Genomic DNA, 10,299 nt, shown 5'->3' with positions numbered 1-10,299 from the left:
CCAATAGAAGCAAGGATCTGTTATGCCACCATGGAGGCCAAGAATCAAATGATTCATTGTGACATCAAGTGGCCTAAAAGGGCATGGGATGCATTGTGACAGCACAGGGGTTAAGAGAAGCAAGGATCCATTGTGACCCAATGGAGGCTAATATTCCCAGGATCCCATTTGACACCCGGGGGCGTAAAAGGGCCAGGGATGAATTGTGACAGCATGGGCCCCAAGAGAAACAAGGAACCATTATGACACCATGGAGGCCAAGAATCAAATGATTCATTGTGACATCAAGTGGCCTAAAAGGGCATGGGATGCATTGTGACACCACAGGAGTTAAGAGAAGCAAGGAACCATTGTGACCCAATGCCGGCTAACAATCTAATGATCCCTTGTGACACCAGGGGGCCTAAAAGGGGCAGGGATCAATTGTGAAAGCATGGGGCCCAAGTAAAACCTGGTACAATTATGCCACCATGGAGGCCAAGAATCAAATGATTCATTGTGACATCAAGTGGCCTAAAAGGGCATGGGATGCATTGTGACAGCACAGAGGTTAAGAGAAGCAAGGAACCATTGTGACCCAATGTAGGCTAACAATCTAAGAATCCCTTTTGACACCAGGGGGCGCAAAATGACCACGGATGAACCTTGACAGCATGGGGACCTATAGAAGCAAGGAACCATTATGACACCATGAAGGCCAAGAATCAAATGGTTCATTGTAAGACCAAGTGTCCTAAAAGGGCTTGGAATGCATTGTGACACCACAGAGGTTAAGAGAAGCAAGGAACCATTGTGACCCAATGCAGGCTAACAATCTAATGATCCCTTGTGACACCAATGGGCCTAAAAGGGCCAGGGATGAATTGTGAAAGCATGGGGCCCCAGTAAAACCTGGTACAATTATGCCACCATGGAGGCCAAGAATCAAATGATTCATTGTGACATCAAGTGGCCTAAAAGGGCATGGGATGCATTGTGACACCACAGGGGTTAAGAGAAGCAAGGCACCATTGTAACCCAATGAAGGCTATCAATCTAAGAATCCCTTTTGACACCAGGGGGCGAAAAAGGACCATGGATGAACTCTGACATCATGGGGACATATAGAAGCAAGGAACCATTATGACACCATGAAGGCCAAGAATCAAATGGTTCATTGTAAGACCAAGTGGCCTAAAAGGGCTTGGAATGCATTCTGACACCACAGAGGTTAAGAGAAGCCAGGAACCATTGTGACCCAATGCAGGCTAACAATCTAATGATCCCTTGTGGCACCAGGGGTTATAAAAAGGGCCAGGGATGGATTGTTACAGCACGGGGACCAATAGAAGCAAGGATCTATTATGCCACCGTGGAGGCCAAGAATCAAATGATTCATTGTGACATCAAGTGGCCTAAAAGGGCATGGGATGCATTGTGACACCACAGGGGTTAAGAGAACCAAGGAACCATTGTTACCCAATGCAGGCTAACAATCTAAGAATCCCTTGTGACACCAGGGGGCGCAAAAGGGCCACGGATGGACTCTGACAGCATGGGGACCTCTGGAAGCAAGGAACCATTATGACACCATGAAGGCCAAGAATCAAATGGTTCATTGTAAGACCAAGTGGCCTAAAAGGGCTTGGAATGCATTGTGACACCACAGAGGTTAAGAGAAGCAAGGAACCATTGTGACCCAATGCAGGCTAACAATCTAATGATCCCTTGTGGCACCAGGGGGTATAAAAAGGGCCAGGGATGGATTGATGCAGCACGGGGACCAATAGAAGCAAGGATCAATTATGCCACCGTGGAGGCCAAGAATCAAATGATTCATTGTGACATCAAGTGGCCTAAAAGGGCATGGGATGCATTGTGACACCACAGGGGTTAAGAGAAGCAAGGATCCATTGTGACCCAATGGAGGCTAATAATCCCAGGATTCCATTTGACACCAGGGGGCGTAAAAGGGCCAGGGATGAATTGTGACAGCATGGGGACCAATAGAAACAAGGAACCATTATGACACCATGGAGGCCAAGAATCAAATGATTCATTGTGACATCAAGTGGCCTAAAAGGGCATGGGATGCATTGTGACAGCACAGGGGTTAAGAGAAGCAAGGAACCATTGTGACCCAATGCAGGCTAACAATCTAAGAATCCCTTTTGACAACAGGGGGCGCAAAAGGACCACGGATGAACCTTGACAGCATGGGGACCTATAGAAGCAAGGAACCATTATGACACCATGAAGGCCAAGAATCAAATGGTTCATTGTAAGACCAAGTGGCCTAAAAGGGCTTGGAATGCATTGTGACACCACAGAGGTTAAGAGAAGCAAGGAACCATTGTGACCCAATGCAGGCTAACAATCTAATGATCCCTTGTGACACCAATGGGCCTAAAAGGGCCAGGGATGAATTGTGAAAGCATGGGGCCCCAGTAAAACCTGGTACAGTTATGCCACCATGGAGGCCAAGAATCAAATGATTCATTGTGACATCAAGTGGCCTAAAAGGGCATGGGATGCATTGTGACACCACAGGGGTTACGAGAAGCAAGGAACCATTGTGACCCAATGCAGGCTAACAATCTAAGAATCCCTTTTGAAACCAGGTGGCGCAAAAGGACCACGGATGAACTCTGACAGCATGGGGACCTATAGAAGCAAGGAACCATTATGACACCATGAAGGCCAAGAATCAAATGATTCATTGTGACATCAAGTGGCCTAAAAGGGCATGGGATGCATTGTGACACCACAGAGGTTAAGAGAAGCAAGGAACCATTGTGACCCAATGCAGGCTAACAATCTAATGATCCCTTGTGACACCAATGGGCCTAAAAGGGGCAGGGATGAATTGTTACAACACGGGGACCAATAGAAGCAAGGATCTATTATGCCACCATGGAGGCCAAGAATCAAATGATTCATTGTGACATCAAGTGGCCTAAAAGGGCATGGGATGCATTGTGACAGCACAGAGGTTAAGAGAAGCAAGGAACCATTGTGACCCAATGCAGGCTAACAATCTAATGATCCCTTGTGACACCAGGGGGTATAAAAAGGCCCAGGGATGGATTGTTACAGCACGGGGACCAATAGAAGCAAGGATCTATTATGCCACCATGGAGGCCAAGAATCAAATAATTCATTGTGACATCAAGTGGCCTAAAAGGGCATGGGATGCATTGTGACAGCACAGGCGTTAAGAGAAGCAAGGATCCATTGTGACCCAATGGAGGCTAACAATCTAATGATCCCTTTTGACACCAATGGGCCTAAAAGGGCAGGGATGTATTGTGAAAGCATGGGGCCCAATTAAAACCTGGTACAATTTCGCCACCATGGAGGCCAAGAATCAAATGATTCATTGTGACATCAAGTGGCCTAAAAGGGCATGGGATGCATTGTGACACCACAGGGGTTAAGAGAAGCAAGGAACCATTGTGACCCAATGCAGGCTAACAATCTAAGAATCCCTTGTGGCACAAGGGGGCGCAAAATGACCACGGATGAACTCTGACAGCATGGGGACCTATAGAAGCAAGGAACGATTATGACACCATGACGGCCAAGAATCAAATGGTTCATTGTGACATCAAGTGGCCTAAAAGGGCTTGGAATGCATTGTGACACCACAGAGGTTAAGAAAAGCAAGGATCCATTGTCACCCAATTGAGGCTAACAATCTAAGGATCCCTTTTGACACCAATGGGCCTAAAAGGGTCAGGGATGGATTGTGAAAGCATGGGGCCCAGTGAAAACATGGTACAATCAAGCCAACATGGAGGCCAAGAATCAAATGATTCATTGTGACATCAAGTGGCCTAAAAGGGCATGGGATGCATTGTGACACCACAGGGGTTAAGAGAACCAAGGCACCATTGTAACCCAATGCAGGCTAACAATCTAAGAATCCCTTTTGACACCAGGGGGCGCAAAAGGACCACGGATGAACTCTGACAGCATGGGGACCTATAGAAGCAAGGAACCATTATGACACCATGAAGGCCAAGAATCAAATGGTTCATTGTGACATCAAGTGGCCTAAAAGGGCTTGGAATGCATTGTGACACCACAGAGGTTAAGAGAAGCAAGGAACCATTGTGACCCAATGCAGGCTAACAATCTAATGATCCCTTGTGGCACCGGGGGGTATAAAAAGGGCCAGGGATGGATTGTTACAGCACGGGGACCAATAGAAGCAAGGATCTATTATGCCACCGTGCAGGCCAAGAATCAAATGATTCATTGTGACATCAAGTGGCCTAAAAGGGCATGGGATGCATTGTGACAGCACAGGGGTTAAGAGAAGCAAGGATCCATTGTGACCCAATGGAGGCTAACAATCTAATAATCCCTTTTGACACCAATGGGCGTAAAAGGGGCAGGGATGTATTGTGAAAGCATGGGGCCCAGTGAAAACATGGTACAATCAAGCCACCATGGAGGCCAAGAATCAAATGATTCATTGTGACATCAAGTGGCCTAAAAGGGCATGGGATGCATTGTGACACCACAGGGGTTAAGAGAAGCAAGGAACCATTGTGACCCAATGCAGGCTAACAATCTATGAATCCCTTTTGAAACCAGGTGGCGCAAAAGGACCACGGATGAACTCTGACAGCATGGGGACCTATAGAAGCAAGGAACCATTATGACACCATGAAGGCCAAGAATCAAATGGTTCATTGTAAGACCAAGTGGCCTAAAAGGGCATGGGATGCATTGTGACACCACAGAGGTTAAGAGAAGCAAGGAACCATTGTGACCCTATGCAGGCTAACAATCTAATGATCCCTTGTGGCACCAGGGGGTATAAAAAGGGCCAGGGATGGATTGTTACAGCACGGGGACCAATAGAAGCAAGGATCAATTATGCCACCGTGGAGGCCAAGAATCAAATGATTCATTGTGACATCAAGTGGCCTAAAAGGGCATGGGATGCATTGTGACACCACAGGGGTTAAGAGAAGCAAGGATCCATTGTGACCCAATGGAGGCTAATAATCCCAGGATTCCATTTGACACCAGGGGGCGTAAAAGGGCCAGGGATGAATTGTGACAGCATGGGGACCAATAGAAACAAGCAACCATTATGACACCATGGAGGCCAAGAATCAAATGATTCATTGTGACATCAAGTGGCCTAAAAGGGCATGGGATGCATTGTGACACCACAGGGGTTAAGAGAAGCAAGGAACCATTGTGACCCAATGCAGGCTAACAATCTAAGAATCCCTTTTGACACCAGGGGGCCCAAAATGACCACGGATGAACCTTGACAGCATGGGGACCTATAGAAGCAAGGAACCATTATGACACCATGAAGGCCAAGAATCAAATGGTTCATTGTAAGACCAAGAGGCCTAAAAGGGCATGGGATGCATTGTGACACCACAGAGGTTAAGAGAAGCAAGGAACCATTGTGACCCAATGCAGGCTAACAATCTAATGATCCCTTGTGACACCAATGGGCCTAAAAGGGCCAGGGATGAATTGTGAAAGCATGGGGCCCCAGTAAAACCTGGTACAATTATGCCACCATGGAGGCCAAGAATCAAATGATTCATTGTGACATCAAGTGGCCTAAAAGGGCATGGGATGCATTGTGACACCACAGGGGTTAAGAGAAGCAAGGAACCATTGTGACCCAATGCAGGCTAACAATCTAAGAATCCCTTTTGAAACCAGGTGGCGCAAAAGGACCACGGATGAACTCTGACAGCATGGGGACCTATAGAAGCAAGGAACCATTATGACACCATGAAGGCCAAGAATCAAATGGTTCATTGTGACATCAAGTGGCCTAAAAGGGCTTGGAATGCATTGTGACAGCACAGAGGTTAAGAGAAGCAAGGAACCATTGTGACCCAATGCAGGCTAACAATCTAATGATCCCTTGTGGCACCGGGGGGTATAAAAAGGGCCAGGGATGGATTGTTACAGCACGGGGACCAATAGAAGCAAGGATCTATTATGCCACCATGGAGGCCAAGAATCAAATGATTCATTGTGACATCAAGTGGCCTAAAAGGGCATGGGATGCATTGTGACACCACAGAGGTTAAGAGAAGCAAGGAACCATTGTGACCCAATGCAGGCTAACAATCTAATGATCCCTTGTGACACCAATGGGCCTAAAAGGGGCAGGGATGAATTGTTACAACACGGGGACCAATAGAAGCAAGGATCTATTATGCCACCATGGAGGCCAAGAATCAAATGATTCATTGTGACATCAAGTGGCCTAAAAGGGCATGGGATGCATTGTGACAGCACAGAGGTTAAGAGAAGCAAGGAACCATTGTGACCCAATGCAGGCTAACAATCTAATGATCCCTTGTGACACCAGGGGGTATAAAAAGTGCCAGGGATGGATTGTTACAGCACGGGGACCAATAGAAGCAAGGATCTATTATGCCACCATGGAGGCCAAGAATCAAATAATTCATTGTGACATCAAGTGGCCTAAAAGGGCATGGGATGCATTGTGACACCACAGAGGTTAAGGGAAGCAAGGATCCATTGTGACCCAATGGAGGCTAACAATCTAATGATCCCTTGTGACACCAATGGGCCTTAAAGGGCAGGGATGTATTGTGAAAGCATGGGGCCCAATTAAAACCTGGTACAATTTCGCCACCATGGAGGCCAAGAATCAAATGATTCATTGTGACATCAAGTGGCCTAAAAGGGCATGGGATGCATTGTGACACCACAGGGGTTAAGAGAAGCAAGGAACCATTGTGACCCAATGCAGGCTAACAATCTAAGAATCCCTTGTGGCACAAGGGGGCGCAAAATGACCACGGATGAACTCTGACAGCATGGGGACCTATAGAAGCAAGGAACCATTATGACACCATGAAGGCCAAGAATCAAATGGTTCATTGTGACATCAAGTGGCCTAAAAGGGCTTGGAATGCATTGTGACACCACAGAGGTTAAGAGAAGCAAGGAACCATTGTGACCCTATGCAGGCTAACAATCTAATGATCCCTTGTGGCACCGGGGGGTATAAAAAGGGCCAGGGATGGATTGTTACAGCACGGGGACCAATAGAAGCAAGGATCTATTATGCCACCGTGGAGGCCAAGAATCAAATGATTCATTGTGACATCAAGTGGCCTAAAAGGGCATGGGATGCATTGTGACAGCACAGGGGTTAAGAGAAGCAAGGATCCATTGTCACCCAATTGAGGCTAACAATCTAAGGATCCCTTTTGACACCAATGGGCCTAAAAGGGTCAGGGATGTATTGTGAAAGCATGGGGCCCAGTGAAAACATGGTACAATCAAGCCAACATGGAGGCCAAGAATCAAATGATTCATTGTGACATCAAGTGGCCTAAAAGGGCATGGGATGCATTGTGACACCACAGGGGTTAAGAGAAGCAAGGCACCATTGTAACCCAATGGAGGCTAACAATCTAAGAATCCCTTTTGACACCAGGGGGCGCAAAAGGACCACGGATGAACTCTGACAGCATGGGGACCTATAGAAGCAAGGAACCATTATGACACCATGAAGGCCAAGAATCAAATGGTTCATTGTAAGACCAAGTGGCCTAAAAGGGCATGGGATGCATTGTGACACCACAGAGGTTAAGAGAATCAAGGAACCATTGTGACCCAATGCAGGCTAACAATCTAATGATCCCTTGTGGCACCAGGGGGTATAAAAAGGGCCAGGGATGGATTGTTACAGCACGGGGACCAATAGAAGCAAGGATCAATTATGCCACCGTGGAGGCCAAGAATCAAATGATTCATTGTGACATCAAGTGGCCTAAAAGGGCATGGGATGCATTGTGACACCACAGGGGTTAAGAGAAGCAAGGATCCATTGTGACCCAATTGAGGCTTACAATCTAAGGATCCCTTTTGACACCAATGGGCCTAAAAGGGTCAGGGATGTATTGTGAAAGCATGGGGCCCAGTGAAAACATGGTACAATCAAGCCAACATGGAGGCCAAGAATCAAATGATTCATTGTGACATCAAGTGGCCTAAAAGGGCATGGGATGCATTGTGACACCACAGGGGTTAAGAGAAGCAAGGCACCATTGTAACACAATGCAGGCTAACAATCTAAGAATCCCTTTTGACACCAGGGGGCGCAAAAGGACCACGGATGGACTCTGACAGCATGGGGACCTATGGAAGCAAGGAACCATTATGACACCATGAAGGCCAAGAATCAAATGGTTCATTGTAAGACCAAGTGGCCTAAAAGGGCATGGGATGCATTGTGACACCACAGAGGTTAAGAGAATCAAGGAACCATTGTGACCCAATGCAGGCTAACAATCTAATGATCCCTTGTGGCACCAGGGGGTATAAAAAGGGCCAGGGATGGATTGTTACAGCACGGGGACCAATAGAAGCAAGGATCAATTATGCCACCGTGGAGGCCAAGAATCAAATGATTCATTGTGACATCAAGTGGCCTAAAAGGGCATGGGATGCATTGTGACACCACAGGGGTTAAGAGAAGCAAGGATCCATTGTGACCCAATGGAGGCTAATAATCTAATAATCCCTTTTGACACCAATGGGCCTAAAAGGGGCAGGGATGTATTGTGAAAGCATGGGGCCCAGTGAAAACATGGTACAATTTCGCCACCATGGAGGCCAAGAATCAAATGATTCATTGTGACATCAAGTGGCCTAAAAGGGCATGGGATGCATTGTGACACCACAGGGGTTAAGAGAACCAAGGAACCATTGTTACCCAATGCAGGCTAACAATCTAAGAATCCCTTGTGACACCAGGGGGCGCAAAAGGGCCACGGATGGACTCTGACAGCATGGGGACCTATGGAAGCAAGGAACCATTATGATACCATGAAGGCCAAGAATCAAATGGTTCATTGTAAGACCAAGTGGCCTAAAAGGGCTTGGAATGCATTGTGACACCACAGAGGTTAAGAGAAGCAAGGATCCATTGTGACCCAATGGAGGCTAACAATCTAATGATCCCTAGTGACACCAATGGGCCTAAAAGGGCCAGGGATGGATTGTTACAGCACGGGGACCAATAGAAGCAAGGATCTATTATGCCACCATGGAGGCCAAGAATCAAATAATTCATTGTGACATCAAGTGGCCTAAAAGGGCATGGGATGCATTGTGACACCACAGAGGTTAAGAGAAGCAAGGATCCATTGTGACCCAATGGAGGCTAACAATCTAATGATCCCTTTTGACACCAATGGGCCTAAAAGGGCAGGGATGTATTGTGAAAGCATGGGGCCCAATTAAAACCTGGTACAATTTCGCCACCATGGAGGCCAAGAATCAAATGATTCATTGTGACATCAAGTGGCCTAAAAGGGCATGGGATGCATTGTGACACCACAGGGGTTAAGAGAAGCAAGGCACCATTGCAACCCAATGCAGGCTAACAATCTAAGAATCCCTTTTGACACCAGGGGGTGCAAAAGGACCACGGATGAACTCTGACAGCATGGGGACCTATAGAAACAAGGAACCATTATGACACCATGAAGGCCAAGAATCAAATGGTTCATTGTGACATCAAGTGGCCTAAAAGGGCTTGGAATGCATTGTGACAGCACAGAGGTTAAGAGAAGCAAGGATCCATTGTGACCCAATGGAGGCTAACAATCTAATGATCCCTTTTGACACCAATGGGCCTTAAAGGGCAGGGATGTATTGTGAAAGCATGGGGCCCAATTAAAACCTGGTACAATTTCGCCACCATGGAGGCCAAGAATCAAATGATTCATTGTGACATCAAGTGGCCTAAAAGGGCATGGGATGCATTGTGACACCACAGGGGTTAAGAGAAGCAAGGAACCATTGTGACCCAATGCAGGCTAACAATCTAAGAATCCCTTGTGGCACAAGGGGGCGCAAAATGACCACGGATGAACTCTGACAGCATGGGGACCTATAGAAGCAAGGAACCATTATGACACCATGAAGGCCAAGAATCAAATGGTTCATTGTGACATCAAGTGGCCTAAAAGGGCTTGGAATGCATTGTGACACCACAGAGGTTAAGAGAAGCAAGGAACCATTGTGACCCTATGCAGGCTAACAATGTAATGATCCCTTGTGGCACCAGGGGGTATAAAAAGGGCCAGGGATGGATTGTTACAGCACGGGGACCAATAGAAGCAAGGATCTATTATGCCACCGTGGAGGCCAAGAATCAAATGATTCATTGTGACATCAAGTGGCCTAAAAGGGCATGGGATGCATTGTGACAGCACAGGGGTTAAGAGAAGCAAGGATCCATTGTCACCCAATTGAGGCTAACAATCTAAGGATCCCTTTTGA

Source organism: Cinclus cinclus, unplaced genomic scaffold, assembly GCF_963662255.1.
Source record: "Cinclus cinclus unplaced genomic scaffold, bCinCin1.1 SCAFFOLD_64, whole genome shotgun sequence".
NCBI classification, from domain to species: Eukaryota; Metazoa; Chordata; class Aves; order Passeriformes; family Cinclidae; genus Cinclus; species Cinclus cinclus.
This window is presented reverse-complemented; position numbering follows the sequence as displayed.